At 40.5% G+C, this 18,503-nt stretch overlaps 2 long non-coding RNA genes across 2 annotated transcripts; both read right to left on the bottom strand.

Annotated features, from left to right (window-relative positions):
• Nucleotides 1-3,482: 3,482 nt before the first annotated feature.
• LOC143485429 (uncharacterized) lies at nucleotides 3,483-6,411 on the bottom strand. The gene is made up of 3 exons (XR_013122881.1): nucleotides 5,598-6,411; nucleotides 4,452-4,802; nucleotides 3,483-4,245 (listed from the first exon to the last, which is right to left on the bottom strand). It is a non-coding gene; the product is annotated as an uncharacterized LOC143485429 (long non-coding RNA).
• A 5,407-nt stretch (nucleotides 6,412-11,818) lies between these two features.
• Nucleotides 11,819-14,747, bottom strand: LOC143485427 (uncharacterized). Its single transcript, XR_013122879.1, has 3 exons — nucleotides 13,934-14,747; nucleotides 12,788-13,138; nucleotides 11,819-12,581 (listed from the first exon to the last, which is right to left on the bottom strand). It is a non-coding gene; the product is annotated as an uncharacterized LOC143485427 (long non-coding RNA).
• Nucleotides 14,748-18,503: the final 3,756 nt, after the last annotated feature.

Below are 18,503 nucleotides of genomic sequence, written 5' to 3'. Positions count from 1 at the left end.
TGACCATTGTGTATATTCTCAAGAGTCAAAAGAAGGGAAAGTGATCATAATTGTATGGTTCTATGATCTAATCATCGCTGCAAGGGATGGAAATTAATTGAAAAGAGTGAAAGGGATGCTTGCACAGCAATTCAAGATGAAGGATTTGGGGCAACTCAAGCATTTTCTTGGTATACATTTTGATTTTTCTGGTGGGTGTATTAAGATGTCACAAGAAAAGTACACGAACAAAACTCTACAGCGTTTTAACATGTCAGAATGTAGGGTAAGAGAAACTCCTTGTGAGCAAAAGCTTGAATACAGTGATGATGCAGTTAAAATGACAGACATCAGAATGTACAGAGAGGCCGTGGGCAGTCTGATATACCTGACAACCTGCACTAGGCCTGATCTGAGTTTTGTGGTGAGCAGGCTGTCACAGTACCTAGCTGAGCCTACACAGGAGCAATGGGTCACTGTGAAACATGTCCTGCGATACCTTAAAGGTACATCAAACAAAGGTTTAACCTTTAGGAGAAACAACTCTGAGAATCTTGGTATACAAGCCTACAGCGATGCAGACTGGGCAGCTGATACCAGTGATCGCCGCAGTACAACAGGATACTGTGTGAGCCTAAGTGAGAACAGCGCACTTATTTCATGGAAGACGAAGAAGCAACCTACTGTTGCACTTTCCACATGCGAAGCAGAGTATATGGCACTTGCTTCTACTGTTCAAGAGTGTCTTTACCTAGAACAATTACTGGGGAATATGGAAAGTTACAAATACACACAAACAATAATACATGAGGACAATCAGGGGACAATGGCATATGAGCACGCTGTTAAGTGACGTAATTTCTGCTAAAAGTTTAGGATGGTTGTTGACATCCGGTAGCCATTGAAAGCGTACACTGTGCTAGCTATTCACCTCACCAGTCTTGTAACGAGCATATTTACCGTTATTTACTTGGAAGTTTCCTTCATCTCCTGTCCGTTTACGTGTCCTAAACATGACAGTTAAACAAAAAAAAGTATCGTTTCAACAACGTACAGACAGCAGGTCCAACCACCACTGCTGTGTACCATTGTGCACAGCATCGACAAGGTGTAATTCCTACCTGAGCTTCCACACCTTTCCAAAGGACTCAGAACTGCAGAAACAATGGGTGGTTAAGATCAGGAGAGATCATTTTATTATCACGAGTACTTCCCGTGTGTGTTTGCGATATTTTATCGCTGCTCGAACCTCCCAATCCTACTGGACGACGACGACTGCGACCTGGAGCTTTTCCTGTGCTATTTCAATGGAATAACTATACTATTCCAACTCCACGACCTGGAGTATGGGAAAGAACAGAGCGTCCACCCAACACTGATCTAACAGAGATGCAGACTGACCATGATGATGATGACCCCTTACCGTGTCATGAACATGACTACTGCGTCAGTAATGAGCCTGCTGCGCTTGATCTCTCCCTCAATGAAAATGAAGAGCTACGCGAGGAGATACCAAGGCTCTGAAAACAAATCGAAGACTTAACTGTCAGCAGCACGTTCTGTTTGGAGCGGTTTTCTGCCTCTGATGATGACATACGATTCTTTACCAGGTAAATAAAAAATATGGCAGGACACAGTACACGGATGGGCCTTCTCTGGTGTCTGAAATACATTGTGAATGAATTAGCCATTATATAACTTTATATATAACTTTTATATTCCACAGATTTGCAAGCCATGCCCACCTCATGGGCTTTTGGAAGCAAATAGAGCCAGCCACCCACATCATACGGGTTACAAGAGCACAGACTGTTGAGAAGACTGATCAGGTCCCTCACTCTGCCAGTGCAACGGTAAATGTTTTCGTCTTGTCCATACAAAGCATGTTATGTCATCATTTTCAAATTAATCTTTACATCAAAAGAAGTTTTGATAGTCATAATGTAATATGACAATAGGATAATGTATTTTTTCCCCAGGTTCTTCAACCAATTGATGAGTTTTTTCTCTTCATGAACTACCTGTCATTGGGACTGATGCAAAAGGATTTGGCCCACAGATTTAGAATACATCGGTCAACTGTTAGTCGTATTATTAACACCTGGGCCAACTTGCTTTATACTGTATTGGGAGCTGTTTCTATTTGGTTAGATGTGGACACTGTGAAAACTCACCTCCCAGATGTGTTTCAGGACTACGCTGACACTCAAATAATTTTAGATTGCACAGAACTGAGATGTCAAACTCCAAATTCCCTTCTCCTCCAGAGTGAAGTGTTTTCCACTTATAAATCACACTGTACATTCAAAGGGTTGATTGGGATAGCCCCTCATGGCGCAGTGACCTTTGTGTCTTCTCTTTATCAAGGTGCTATCAGTGATAAAGAGATCTTAAAGCAGTCTGGCATTGTGGCCCTCCTTGACCCATCTATGGCCATCATGGTGGACAAGGGTTTCCTTGTTGAAGACTGCATTCCATGCAAAGTCCACATACCCACGTTTCTGTCAAAGAGAGCTCAACTGTCTAGGTCAGAGATCAGAACGTCACAGTCCATTGCAAGACTGAGAGTCCATGTTGAGCGTGTGATTCGCAGAGTAAAAGAACATAAAATATTCAGCACAGTGATCCCCCTTTCAATCACAGGGAGCATAAACCAAATTCTTTACTGTTGCCTGTCTTTTGGTGAATTATCAAAATGGCCCCTTGGTAAAAGCCTGGGCAAACAATGGCTAATCTCAATCCAGAATTAGACAGATGATGTAATGTGAATGATGGTGATTTATTATTATTTTATATTTTCTCTAACCTTAAAATGATCCCTTTAAGGTCAGGGGTCGGCAACCCGCGGCTCCAGAGCCTCGTGCAGCTCAGCTTTTGAATAGAATTAATGAGTATTTAATTAACGTATAATATTTTTGAGACTTAAAAAATGTTCGGGTGGAATTTCACAAATGTCCAGTATTTAGTTTCGGTTCGCTTGAGTGACATGTCATCGTCACTGAAATAAATTTCCAATTATTTTGCTTTTGTGGCTCCGAGTCAAAAAGCTTGCCGACCCCTGCTTTAGGTCATGCTAGTCTGTAAATATTGGCTGCAATGTTAAGGTACAGTGCAATATGATAAATAGTATAAAATGCTTTCACTTTTATATGTAAAATTGACAACACAATACAAAATTATGTATTTCTTAACTTTTACTGTATTTGTAAAAATGAAATGAATACAATAGTAATACAATTGACAGAATAATTTGAAATTGTTTTAATTGTTCATGAGTTCATTATGATTTTCTATTGCTTGGGCATAGAGAGGTATTTTGGCATGTAAGTGTTAAAGAAAAACATGTCACACCTCCTTTTCACCTCTTCTAATACACTGCTATCTCTGTAAACTCGCTGCACAAAAATATCATCATGGGCACAGATAACTAAATCACACCACTGCATACCAGTAATCAATAACTGGCCCTGGATTTGCCAATAATAACAATGGCTCTCCTTCAATCTGTGTAGGCCTTGTGCCACTTTGAGGAATTTGCAGTCTACATAGCTTTGTGCATTTGGGCACTTAATTTCAACAAGCCCAAATGATGGACGCTCAAGTGGGTCATATACAAGTCCATCAGGTGATGCACCCAGCCAAGATGCATCTGGATGAATCACTAGCCCACACTTGGTCAAGTTCAAGTTTTTCAGAACTGCATAGTCCTTTAAGGCCCCCGTTTCCATTTCAAGTCCCCTCTTCATGTGTGCTGTTTGTCGTGTCCCTCGGATTATCCTTTCTGCCAGGCTTTCTGCAGCACCTGGACCTCTAACGTGGCTCACCTCTCTGAAATGTGAGGCAGTCACTCTTTCTCTCCTAAGTGAATGCCACTCAGGTGTAGCACTTTGGGATCTTGTTGCCTCCTCAATAAGGTGTGACTGTGACAAGGTCACAGAAAGTGAGCTTAGGTGTAGCTGTTCTTGGTGTGTTGGCACAAATGAATATTCAGGTGGGCTTAGATGGTAACATTCTAGTGGCAGACTCGGGAATGGGGGTGCATCCTCATGTATGACAACACTGTCAGATGGAGGTGGTGGTTGTTGATAGGACAATACACTGCCAACTTGTACCTTCCCAAAGATGGAGTCCACAAGTGGCTTGTCAGGCGAGATGTTCATTGTGCAGATGAGTGGAAGAGAATCTGCTTTCATTCCAGCGTAGACTGGTCCAGGATTGAGGGTGGCCCGGTGTGGGAGCTCACCGCTGTAGCCCTTGAAAACTGTACTAAAAGAAGAGTGAATAACATTTATTTTTACACATTGTAATCTGTTCACCAGCACAACTGATTGTGAATCACATATCACATGTCATCTGAAGTACAACGAGGCTAAATTAAATTTTGAAGAGAACAGGGTCTTATCAGATGATCAAAAGCATTTATTTTTTTTACCACACACTGTAATCTGCCTATTAAATTTGGTACTACATACCTAACTCCACTGGCTGTAGTAGCACCTGGTTTTGGCTTTAGGACAACCATGGCATCCACCACGGATCCAGGCTTCACCCCCTATTAATTTAAAAGATGGTGTTAGTAAAGTGACTGTGATACATTAACTAACATTAAATAATGAAATAAGACAAACCATTGTTGGTGGTTTATGCCACTTCTGTTCTGTCTGTGTGCATGAAAGGACAGGAGGCACGACAGACATGCCAGATTCAGAATAATGAGCAGTCTGGAAAAGCAATGCAACCAAGTGGTTGCAGATTCCGCAACCAGCAACACAAGAGCAGTTGCTGTTAATGAGCACAACTGGCATTGAATCACGTAATGTCATCTGAAATACACAAGAGGCAAAATGTAATATCTTAAAAAGAAGACTTGAGCAATGTCAATAGGCGCAATTTCTGTCCCATCATGTTGTTAGTGGTGAATGTCACTTGTCTATTGTCTCATGTAACGTTTGTGTTGTTTTGCATCACTCCTAAAACACTTGGCTATACTGTCTTTCTATTCTACAGTGTTGTGCATGGTTCAATCTACTAGTTCACTGAGCAACTATAAACTATAAAATATATTTTAGATTTAAACTTCATTTTCACTCCAGATGAAATGCTTACACATAGGAGTGAAACAGGCCTACTTATATTTATATTATTTTGTTGTTTCCACCACCAACAACAGAACAGTGCAGGTTTTACTTCAACTGCTTCTTGAAGAGTGTTATCAGAATATGTTAATAGGTGTAAGTGTTGAAGCCATATGTTAATAAAGAAGATAAAAGATTTGAAAGACAGATTGACAGATTTTAGAAAATGCAGTTTGAAGAATAGCTGAGGTGGACTATATTCTGCTTTTGAGTCATAGAGGTAGATAACAATAGCTCGAACTGTAAAATAAACTCCCATTTGTTTACTATAGGCAAAACAGACTGCTAATGATTCCCACTCAGCTACTCTGCATTTGGCTACCATTGTAAGCTTTGAAAACCAATGCCTATGGCTATCACAGCTTACGTGAAGTAAGAGCAAGGATAAAAGATTGAACTTGTGTTGAACTAACTTTTGAACTTGTTCAACAGAACTTTGAACGTGACACTGAACAGAACTCGTGTCATTTTAACCAGTCCTACTCTCAGCTGGTGTGGCGTAGCTATCTGTTTTCTTCATAGATCTGTAGCAGTGAGCCCTCACTGTTATCTCGTTAGCCTTACTTTTGCCTGATACTTCCATCAGAAATACAAACATGTTTTTAAAAGGCATTTCTAGTACTAGGACAGGTCGGTTCGTTACTAAAAACAACATCACTTCATTAGACTGCCACCTCAGGCTAGCTAGCTAACTAGCGTCAGCCACTTACCTTCAAAATTGCAGAGGTAGGATGAAACGTAGAACTTGAAACCCTTTTCAAGTGTACTCTGTGGCGTTGTACTTGATGCTCTGACAATACGACGCACATCGTTGACGGTAAACTTCGGAAACTCCAACAGGCACCTTGTGAATTTCATAGACTCGGCCATAAACATCTGCACTTCCGCATACCAACCGGAAATATGGTACCATCCTTACACCAAACGACGAAGTGGTGCGTGCACCTAAGCCATTAAAAAATAATAAAGAATAAAAATTGAGACGACATTACAGCTTTAAAAACGCAATAAACCAATAACATATGTACTAGATAAGCAAAAATAAGGTACCAACAAAATAAGGTTCACAGCTCCGTGTTCCTCGGGAGCGGAATATGTAAACAACGCGAGTGGAAACTATCTAACGGTGGTACGCTAACGACAGCTAGCGTCGCCACAGCGGGCTACAGTTAAGCTCGCCCATTAAGACGGAAGATATGATTAGTCAATTTAGCTGTCATTTGAAACTGGTATTGAGCTGAATTATAACTGCGTGGCCCTCTGTAAACGAACAGCGGGCATCACAGTTAGCTCGTTAGTTTCCTGTTTACTTTCTAGAAACGTCAGAGGGCGTAATATGGCGACTTCAAGCTGATTGGTTTAGTAGCCTCAATATGCAAAATAGTAACGCATTCTGGTAGCGAAATCTTATTTTGCACAGGGAAAAAATAAAATAACGTTTGAACAGTTCATGTAGAACTAAAATATATGTAATATAGAACTATTCTGTTTCCTAAATATATTTAGGTTAATATATTTTTTGGCATACCGTCATCGAGACATATATGAATTTATAGTGGTATATATATTGTACAAATGGCCAAAGTTAAACGTGTTGTTAGGAAGCACTAGATGTTGCGCTCCCTTGGAAAGGAATCGTATGGTAATGGCATGCGATTGAAGGGATGAAGAGCTCCTAGTGACCTGCAACCGATTTTTTTTAACCTTTAGCACCACCTGACACAGTGCTCTCCTATTTTGTCCGCCTAAGCATGAAAGCCTCATATTGGACCTTTGGGTTTACCCTAAGGTGTTTAACAAGATTTCTTGTGTTGCCACAACTCCTTATAGTTTTTTTTTTTACACAAATCACAAACAGCATCTTGGCTCTTTGTGGGGCTGAAATAGCTCCACACATGACTTCTCTTGCGTTCCGCCATAGCGTACGTACAGCGCCCTAGTACACTGAGTGAGCGTCTGTGTGTGTGTGTGTGTGTGTGAGCGTGCCGCAGTACTTACGCATTATGCACTGACCCAGGCGGAAGAAAAAGTAGTTCCCACCAACCGCATATCATTTAGACAAGATCTCAATATTTTTGTTACTTCCACAGTGTTCCTGTTAGTGCTTTGCATTACCTCAAATGACTGAAGTATCAAAAGTATGGATATTTTGATTTGAAAATCGATTTTACAACATAAAGACCTGGTATCGATGGAATGGATATTTCATTATCGATCCGCGCATCACTAACTAGAGCTGCGTCAACAAGCCTAATTACAGGATTAGGGCTGCATGTATGAACATCACACACTGACAGAGGTGGGTAGAGTATTCAACAATTTTACTCAAGTTAAAATACTGTTACTTGAACCAAATGTTACTCAAGTAAAAGTAAAAGTATGCATCCAAAAATTTACTTGAGTAAAAGTAAAAAAGCACTTTGATAAAAAGCTACTCAAGTAGTGAGTAAATGCATGAGTACTGTCTCATGTCAATAAATTACATCATGGGAAATTGAATGACTGGAAACTGACTTTTAATGATAACAAAAATAATTTATTATAAAAAAATATAATATATAAAAAGTATTTATTATAAATAATTTGTATTTTAGTTTGTTCCTAATTATTAGACCTGTGTAACTTTATATCCTGAGAGTAGGCGGTATCCAACTAGAGATAGAAGGGCACCAAATTACCTAGGTGACTACGTAACTGAAGACGAGGATAGTGATGGAATGCATATCACAGTAGACTACTGCTGTAGAGCAGTGTGTGGCATTCCACAGACTTATGATGAAGCAATGCAATCAGACAATTCAAAAGAATGGAGAAAAGCAATGGATGAAGAAATCCAATCTCTAAATGAGACAAAACCTTCACCCCGACAACACTAGCAGTGGGCAAGAAACCCGTGGGGGGTAGGTGGGTTTACGCAATCAAGTCTGGTGTAGATGGGAATGACCAATACAAGGCTCGATTTACCGCTAAGGGCTACAGCCAGAAAATGGGAGTAGACTATGGGGAAACGTTTTCACCAACAGCAGACCTAACGAGTAATAAGAGTTGTGTTACAAAAGGCAGTACAGGAACATTTACTGGTCCACCAGATGGATGTGAAAACGGCGTTCTTACAGTATATAAGCTGGAGAAATCACTTTATGGACTCAAACAGTCTGGACGAAATTGGAATAGGGTTTTACATAATTGTTTAACAGAAAATGGATTCACACAAAACCAAGCTGACCATTGTGTATATTCTCAAGAGTCAAAAGAAGGGAAAGTGATCATAATTGTATGGTTCTATGATCTAATCATCGCTGCAAGGGATGGAAATTAATTGAAAAGAGTGAAAGGGATGCTTGCACAGCAATTCAAGATGAAGGATTTGGGGCAACTCAAGCATTTTCTTGGTATACATTTTGATTTTTCTGGTGGGTGTATTAAGATGTCACAAGAAAAGTACACGAACAAAACTCTACAGCGTTTTAACATGTCAGAATGTAGGGTAAGAGAAACTCCTTGTGAGCAAAAGCTTGAATACAGTGATGATGCAGTTAAAATGACAGACATCAGAATGTACAGAGAGGCCGTGGGCAGTCTGATATACCTGACAACCTGCACTAGGCCTGATCTGAGTTTTGTGGTGAGCAGGCTGTCACAGTACCTAGCTGAGCCTACACAGGAGCAATGGGTCACTGTGAAACATGTCCTGCGATACCTTAAAGGTACATCAAACAAAGGTTTAACCTTTAGGAGAAACAACTCTGAGAATCTTGGTATACAAGCCTACAGCGATGCAGACTGGGCAGCTGATACCAGTGATCGCCGCAGTACAACAGGATACTGTGTGAGCCTAAGTGAGAACAGCGCACTTATTTCATGGAAGACGAAGAAGCAACCTACTGTTGCACTTTCCACATGCGAAGCAGAGTATATGGCACTTGCTTCTACTGTTCAAGAGTGTCTTTACCTAGAACAATTACTGGGGAATATGGAAAGTTACAAATACACACAAACAATAATACATGAGGACAATCAGGGGACAATGGCATATGAGCACGCTGTTAAGTGACGTAATTTCTGCTAAAAGTTTAGGATGGTTGTTGACATCCGGTAGCCATTGAAAGCGTACACTGTGCTAGCTATTCACCTCACCAGTCTTGTAACGAGCATATTTACCGTTATTTACTTGGAAGTTTCCTTCATCTCCTGTCCGTTTACGTGTCCTAAACATGACAGTTAAACAAAAAAAAGTATCGTTTCAACAACGTACAGACAGCAGGTCCAACCACCACTGCTGTGTACCATTGTGCACAGCATCGACAAGGTGTAATTCCTACCTGAGCTTCCACACCTTTCCAAAGGACTCAGAACTGCAGAAACAATGGGTGGTTAAGATCAGGAGAGATCATTTTATTATCACGAGTACTTCCCGTGTGTGTTTGCGATATTTTATCGCTGCTCGAACCTCCCAATCCTACTGGACGACAACGACTGCGACCTGGAGCTTTTCCTGTACTATTTCAATGGAATAACTATACTATTCCAACTCCACGACCTGGAGTATGGGAAAGAACAGAGCGTCCACCCAACACTGATCTAACAGAGATGCAGACTGACCATGATGATGATGACCCCTTACCGTGTCATGAACATGACTACTGCGTCAGTAATGAGCCTGCTGCTCTTGATCTCTCCCTCAATGAAAATGAAGAGCTACGCGAGGAGATACCAAGGCTCTGAAAACAAATCGAAGACTTAACTGTCAGCAGCACGTTCTGTTTGGAGCGGTTTTCTGCCTCTGATGATGACATACGATTCTTTACCAGGTAAATAAAAAATATGGCAGGACACAGTACACGGATGGGCCTTCTCTGGTGTCTGAAATACATTGTGAATGAATTAGCCATTATATAACTTTATATATAACTTTTATATTCCACAGATTTGCAAGCCATGCCCACCTCATGGGCTTTTGGAAGCAAATAGAGCCAGCCACCCACATCATACGGGTTACAAGAGCACAGACTGTTGAGAAGACTGATCAGGTCCCTCACTCTGCCAGTGCAACGGTAAATGTTTTCGTCTTGTCCATACAAAGCATGTTATGTCATCATTTTCAAATTAATCTTTACATCAAAAGAAGTTTTGATAGTCATAATGTAATATGACAATAGGATAATGTATTTTTTCCCCAGGTTCTTCAACCAATTGATGAGTTTTTTCTCTTCATGAACTACCTGTCATTGGGACTGATGCAAAAGGATTTGGCCCACAGATTTAGAATACATCGGTCAACTGTTAGTCGTATTATTAACACCTGGGCCAACTTGCTTTATACTGTATTGGGAGCTGTTTCTATTTGGTTAGATGTGGACACTGTGAAAACTCTCCTCCCAGATGTGTTTCAGGACTACGCTGACACTCAAATAATTTTAGATTGCACAGAACTGAGATGTCAAACTCCAAATTCCCTTCTCCTCCAGAGTGAAGTGTTTTCCACTTATAAATCACACTGTACATTCAAAGGGTTGATTGGGATAGCCCCTCATGGCGCAGTGACCTTTGTGTCTTCTCTTTATCAAGGTGCTATCAGTGATAAAGAGATCTTAAAGCAGTCTGGCATTGTGGCCCTCCTTGACCCATCTATGGCCATCATGGTGGACAAGGGTTTCCTTGTTGAAGACTGCATTCCATGCAAAGTCCACATACCCACGTTTCTGTCAAAGAGAGCTCAACTGTCTAGGTCAGAGATCAGAACGTCACAGTCCATTGCAAGACTGAGAGTCCATGTTGAGCGTGTGATTCGCAGAGTAAAAGAACATAAAATATTCAGCACAGTGATCCCCCTTTCAATCACAGGGAGCATAAACCAAATTCTTTACTGTTGCCTGTCTTTTGGTGAATTATCAAAATGGCCCCTTGGTAAAAGCCTGGGCAAACAATGGCTAATCTCAATCCAGAATTAGACAGATGATGTAATGTGAATGATGGTGATTTATTATTATTTTATATTTTCTCTAACCTTAAAATGATCCCTTTAAGGTCAGGGGTCGGCAACCCGCGGCTCCAGAGCCTCGTGCAGCTCAGCTTTTGAATAGAATTAATGAGTATTTAATTAACGTATAATATTTTTGAGACTTAAAAAATGTTCGGGTGGAATTTCACAAATGTCCAGTATTTAGTTTCGGTTCGCTTGAGTGACATGTCATCGTCACTGAAATAAATTTCCAATTATTTTGCTTTTGTGGCTCCGAGTCAAAAAGCTTGCCGACCCCTGCTTTAGGTCATGCTAGTCTGTAAATATTGGCTGCAATGTTAAGGTACAGTGCAATATGATAAATAGTATAAAATGCTTTCACTTTTATATGTAAAATTGACAACACAATACAAAATTATGTATTTCTTAACTTTTACTGTATTTGTAAAAATGAAATGAATACAATAGTAATACAATTGACAGAATAATTTGAAATTGTTTTAATTGTTCATGAGTTCATTATGATTTTCTATTGCTTGGGCATAGAGAGGTATTTTGGCATGTAAGTGTTAAAGAAAAACATGTCACACCTCCTTTTCACCTCTTCTAATACACTGCTATCTCTGTAAACTCGCTGCACAAAAATATCATCATGGGCACAGATAACTAAATCACACCACTGCATACCAGTAATCAATAACTGGCCCTGGATTTGCCAATAATAACAATGGCTCTCCTTCAATCTGTGTAGGCCTTGTGCCACTTTGAGGAATTTGCAGTCTACATAGCTTTGTGCATTTGGGCACTTAATTTCAACAAGCCCAAATGATGGACGCTCAAGTGGGTCATATACAAGTCCATCAGGTGATGCACCCAGCCAAGATGCATCTGGATGAATCACTAGCCCACACTTGGTCAAGTTCAAGTTTTTCAGAACTGCATAGTCCTTTAAGGCCCCCGTTTCCATTTCAAGTCCCCTCTTCATGTGTGCTGTTTGTCGTGTCCCTCGGATTATCCTTTCTGCCAGGCTTTCTGCAGCACCTGGACCTCTAACGTGGCTCACCTCTCTGAAATGTGAGGCAGTCACTCTTTCTCTCCTAAGTGAATGCCACTCAGGTGTAGCACTTTGGGATCTTGTTGCCTCCTCAATAAGGTGTGACTGTGACAAGGTCACAGAAAGTGAGCTTAGGTGTAGCTGTTCTTGGTGTGTTGGCACAAATGAATATTCAGGTGGGCTTAGATGGTAACATTCTAGTGGCAGACTCGGGAATGGGGGTGCATCCTCATGTATGACAACACTGTCAGATGGAGGTGGTGGTTGTTGATAGGACAATACACTGCCAACTTGTACCTTCCCAAAGATGGAGTCCACAAGTGGCTTGTCAGGCGAGATGTTCATTGTGCAGATGAGTGGAAGAGAATCTGCTTTCATTCCAGCGTAGACTGGTCCAGGATTGAGGGTGGCCCGGTGTGGGAGCTCACCGCTGTAGCCCTTGAAAACTGTACTAAAAGAAGAGTGAATAACATTTATTTTTACACATTGTAATCTGTTCACCAGCACAACTGATTGTGAATCACATATCACATGTCATCTGAAGTACAACGAGGCTAAATTAAATTTTGAAGAGAACAGGGTCTTATCAGATGATCAAAAGCATTTATTTTTTTTACCACACACTGTAATCTGCCTATTAAATTTGGTACTACATACCTAACTCCACTGGCTGTAGTAGCACCTGGTTTTGGCTTTAGGACAACCATGGCATCCACCACGGATCCAGGCTTCACCCCCTATTAATTTAAAAGATGGTGTTAGTAAAGTGACTGTGATACATTAACTAACATTAAATAATGAAATAAGACAAACCATTGTTGGTGGTTTATGCCACTTCTGTTCTGTCTGTGTGCATGAAAGGACAGGAGGCACGACAGACATGCCAGATTCAGAATAATGAGCAGTCTGGAAAAGCAATGCAACCAAGTGGTTGCAGATTCCGCAACCAGCAACACAAGAGCAGTTGCTGTTAATGAGCACAACTGGCATTGAATCACGTAATGTCATCTGAAATACACAAGAGGCAAAATGTAATATCTTAAAAAGAAGACTTGAGCAATGTCAATAGGCGCAATTTCTGTCCCATCATGTTGTTAGTGGTGAATGTCACTTGTCTATTGTCTCATGTAACGTTTGTGTTGTTTTGCATCACTCCTAAAACACTTGGCTATACTGTCTTTCTATTCTACAGTGTTGTGCATGGTTCAATCTACTAGTTCACTGAGCAACTATAAACTATAAAATATATTTTAGATTTAAACTTCATTTTCACTCCAGATGAAATGCTTACACATAGGAGTGAAACAGGCCTACTTATATTTATATTATTTTGTTGTTTCCACCACCAACAACAGAACAGTGCAGGTTTTACTTCAACTGCTTCTTGAAGAGTGTTATCAGAATATGTTAATAGGTGTAAGTGTTGAAGCCATATGTTAATAAAGAAGATAAAAGATTTGAAAGACAGATTGACAGATTTTAGAAAATGCAGTTTGAAGAATAGCTGAGGTGGACTATATTCTGCTTTTGAGTCATAGAGGTAGATAACAATAGCTCGAACTGTAAAATAAACTCCCATTTGTTTACTATAGGCAAAACAGACTGCTAATGATTCCCACTCAGCTACTCTGCATTTGGCTACCATTGTAAGCTTTGAAAACCAATGCCTATGGCTATCACAGCTTACGTGAAGTAAGAGCAAGGATAAAAGATTGAACTTGTGTTGAACTAACTTTTGAACTTGTTCAACAGAACTTTGAACGTGACACTGAACAGAACTCGTGTCATTTTAACCAGTCCTACTCTCAGCTGGTGTGGCGTAGCTATCTGTTTTCTTCATAGATCTGTAGCAGTGAGCCCTCACTGTTATCTCGTTAGCCTTACTTTTGCCTGATACTTCCATCAGAAATACAAACATGTTTTTAAAAGGCATTTCTAGTACTAGGACAGGTCGGTTCGTTACTAAAAACAACATCACTTCATTAGACTGCCACCTCAGGCTAGCTAGCTAACTAGCGTCAGCCACTTACCTTCAAAATTGCAGAGGTAGGATGAAACGTAGAACTTGAAACCCTTTTCAAGTGTACTCTGTGGCGTTGTACTTGATGCTCTGACAATACGACGCACATCGTTGACGGTAAACTTCGGAAACTCCAACAGGCACCTTGTGAATTTCATAGACTCGGCCATAAACATCTGCACTTCCGCATACCAACCGGAAATATGGTACCATCCTTACACCAAACGACGAAGTGGTGCGTGCACCTAAGCCATTAAAAAATAATAAAGAATAAAAATTGAGACGACATTACAGCTTTAAAAACGCAATAAACCAATAACATATGTACTAGATAAGCAAAAATAAGGTACCAACAAAATAAGGTTCACAGCTCCGTGTTCCTCGGGAGCGGAATATGTAAACAACGCGAGTGGAAACTATCTAACGGTGGTACGCTAACGACAGCTAGCGTCGCCACAGCGGGCTACAGTTAAGCTCGCCCATTAAGACGGAAGATATGATTAGTCAATTTAGCTGTCATTTGAAACTGGTATTGAGCTGAATTATAACTGCGTGGCCCTCTGTAAACGAACAGCGGGCATCACAGTTAGCTCGTTAGTTTCCTGTTTACTTTCTAGAAACGTCAGAGGGCGTAATATGGCGACTTCAAGCTGATTGGTTTAGTAGCCTCAATATGCAAAATAGTAACGCATTCTGGTAGCGAAATCTTATTTTGCACAGGGAAAAAATAAAATAACGTTTGAACAGTTCATGTAGAACTAAAATATATGTAATATAGAACTATTCTGTTTCCTAAATATATTTAGGTTAATATATTTTTTGGCATACCGTCATCGAGACATATATGAATTTATAGTGATATATATATTGTACAAATGGCCAAAGTTAAACGTGTTGTTAGGAAGCACTAGATGTTGCGCTCCCTTGGAAAGGAATCGTATGGTAATGGCATGCGATTGAAGGGATGAAGAGCTCCTAGTGACCTGCAACCGATTTTTTTTAACCTTTAGCACCACCTGACACAGTGCTCTCCTATTTTGTCCGCCTAAGCATGAAAGCCTCATATTGGACCTTTGGGTTTACCCTAAGGTGTTTAACAAGATTTCTTGTGTTGCCACAACTCCTTATAGTTTTTTTTTTTACACAAATCACAAACAGCATCTTGGCTCTTTGTGGGGCTGAAATAGCTCCACACATGACTTCTCTTGCGTTCCGCCATAGCGTACGTACAGCGCCCTAGTACACTGAGTGAGCGTCTGTGTGTGTGTGTGTGAGCGTGCCGCAGTACTTACGCATTATGCACTGACCCAGGCGGAAGAAAAAGTAGTTCCCACCAACCGCATATCATTTAGACAAGATCTCAATATTTTTGTTACTTCCACAGTTTTCCTGTTAGTGCTTTGCATTACCTCAAATGACTGAAATATCAAAAGTATGGATATTTTGATTTGAAAATCGATTTTACAACATAAAGACCTGGTATCGATGGAATGGATATTTCAGTATCGATCCGCGCATCACTAACTAGAGCTGCGTCAACAAGCCAAATTACAGGATTAGGGCTGCATGTATGAACATCACACACTGACAGAGGTGGGTAGAGTATTCAACAATTTTACTCAAGTTAAAATACTGTTACTTGAACCAAATGTTACTCAAGTAAAAGTAAAAGTATGCATCCAAAAATTTACTTGAGTAAAAGTAAAAAAGCACTTTGATAAAAAGCTACTCAAGTAGTGAGTAAATGCATGAGTACTGTCTCATGTCAATAAATTACATCATGGGAAATTGAATGACTGGAAACTGACTTTTAATGATAACAAAAATAATTTATTATAAAAAAATATAATATATAAAAAGTATTTATTATAAATAATTTGTATTTTAGTTTGTTCCTAATTATTAGACCTGTGTAACTTTATATCCTGAGAGTAGGCGGTATCCAACTAGAGATAGAAGGGCACCAAATTACCTAGGTGACTACGTAACTGAAGACGAGGATAGTGATGGAATGCATATCACAGTAGACTACTGCTGTAGAGCAGTGTGTGGCATTCCACAGACTTATGATGAAGCAATGCAATCAGACAATTCAAAAGAATGGAGAAAAGCAATGGATGAAGAAATCCAATCTCTAAATGAGACAAAACCTTCACCCCGACAACACTAGCAGTGGGCAAGAAACCCGTGGGGGGTAGGTGGGTTTACGCAATCAAGTCTGGTGTAGATGGGAATGACCAATACAAGGCTCGATTTACCGCTAAGGGCTACAGCCAGAAAATGGGAGTAGACTATGGGGAAACGTTTTCACCAACAGCAGACCTAACGAGTAATAAGAGTTGTGTTACAAAAGGCAGTACAGGAACATTTACTGGTCCACCAGATGGATGTGAAAACGGCGTTCTTACAGTATATAAGCTGGAGAAATCACTTTATGGACTCAAACAGTCTGGACGAAATTGGAATAGGGTTTTACATAATTGTTTAACAGAAAATGGATTCACACAAAACCAAGCTGACCATTGTGTATATTCTCAAGAGTCAAAAGAAGGGAAAGTGATCATAATTGTATGGTTCTATGATCTAATCATCGCTGCAAGGGATGGAAATTAATTGAAAAGAGTGAAAGGGATGCTTGCACAGCAATTCAAGATGAAGGATTTGGGGCAACTCAAGCATTTTCTTGGTATACATTTTGATTTTTCTGGTGGGTGTATTAAGATGTCACAAGAAAAGTACACGAACAAAACTCTACAGCGTTTTAACATGTCAGAATGTAGGGTAAGAGAAACTCCTTGTGAGCAAAAGCTTGAATACAGTGATGATGCAGTTAAAATGACAGACATCAGAATGTACAGAGAGGCCGTGGGCAGTCTGATATACCTGACAACCTGCACTAGGCCTGATCTGAGTTTTGTGGTGAGCAGGCTGTCACAGTACCTAGCTGAGCCTACACAGGAGCAATGGGTCACTGTGAAACATGTCCTGCGATACCTTAAAGGTACATCAAACAAAGGTTTAACCTTTAGGAGAAACAACTCTGAGAATCTTGGTATACAAGCCTACAGCGATGCAGACTGGGCAGCTGATACCAGTGATCGCCGCAGTACAACAGGATACTGTGTGAGCCTAAGTGAGAACAGCGCACTTATTTCATGGAAGACGAAGAAGCAACCTACTGTTGCACTTTCCACATGCGAAGCAGAGTATATGGCACTTGCTTCTACTGTTCAAGAGTGTCTTTACCTAGAACAATTACTGGGGAATATGGAAAGTTACAAATACACACAAACAATAATACATGAGGACAATCAGGGGACAATGGCATATGAGCACGCTGTTAAGTGACGTAATTTCTGCTAAAAGTTTAGGATGGTTGTTGACATCCGGTAGCCATTGAAAGCGTACACTGTGCTAGCTATTCACCTCACCAGTCTTGTAACGAGTATATTTACCGTTATTTACTTGGAAGTTTCCTTCATCTCCTGTCCGTTTACGTGTCCTAAACATGACAGTTAAACAAAAAAAAGTATCGTTTCAACAACGTACAGACAGCAGGTCCAACCACCACTGCTGTGTACCATTGTGCACAGCATCGACAAGGTGTAATTCCTACCTGAGCTTCCACACCTTTCCAAAGGACTCAGAACTGCAGAAACAATGGGTGGTTAAGATCAGGAGAGATCATTTTATTATCACGAGTACTTCCCGTGTGTGTTTGCGATATTTTATCGCTGCTCGAACCTCCCAATCCTACTGGACGACAACGACTGCGACCTGGAGCTTTTCCTGTACTATTTCAATGGAATAACTATACTATTCCAACTCCACGACCTGGAGTATGGGAAAGAACAGAGCGTCCACCCAACACTGATCTAACAGAGATGCAGACTGACCATGATGATGATGACCCCTTACCGTGTCATGAACATGACTACTGCGTCAGTAATGAGCCTGCTGCTCTTGATCTCTCCCTCAATGAAAATGAAGAGCTACGCGAGGAGATACCAAGGCTCTGAAAACAAATCGAAGACTTAACTGTCAGCAGCACGTTCTGTTTGGAGCGGTTTTCTGCCTCTGATGATGACATACGATTCTTTACCAGGTAAATAAAAAATATGGCAGGACACAGTACACGGATGGGCCTTCTCTGGTGTCTGAAATACATTGTGAATGAATTAGCCATTATATAACTTTATATATAACTTTTATATTCCACAGATTTGCAAGCCATGCCCACCTCATGGGCTTTTGGAAGCAAATAGAGCCAGCCACCCACATCATACGGGTTACAAGAGCACAGACTGTTGAGAAGACTGATCAGGTCCCTCACTCTGCCAGTGCAACGGTAAA

The sequence above is a fragment of the Brachyhypopomus gauderio genome, unplaced genomic scaffold (assembly GCF_052324685.1).
Source record: "Brachyhypopomus gauderio isolate BG-103 unplaced genomic scaffold, BGAUD_0.2 sc34, whole genome shotgun sequence".
NCBI classification, from domain to species: domain Eukaryota; kingdom Metazoa; phylum Chordata; class Actinopteri; order Gymnotiformes; family Hypopomidae; genus Brachyhypopomus; species Brachyhypopomus gauderio.
Note: the sequence above shows the minus strand (reverse complement) of the source record. Positions and strands in the feature narration are given on the sequence as shown.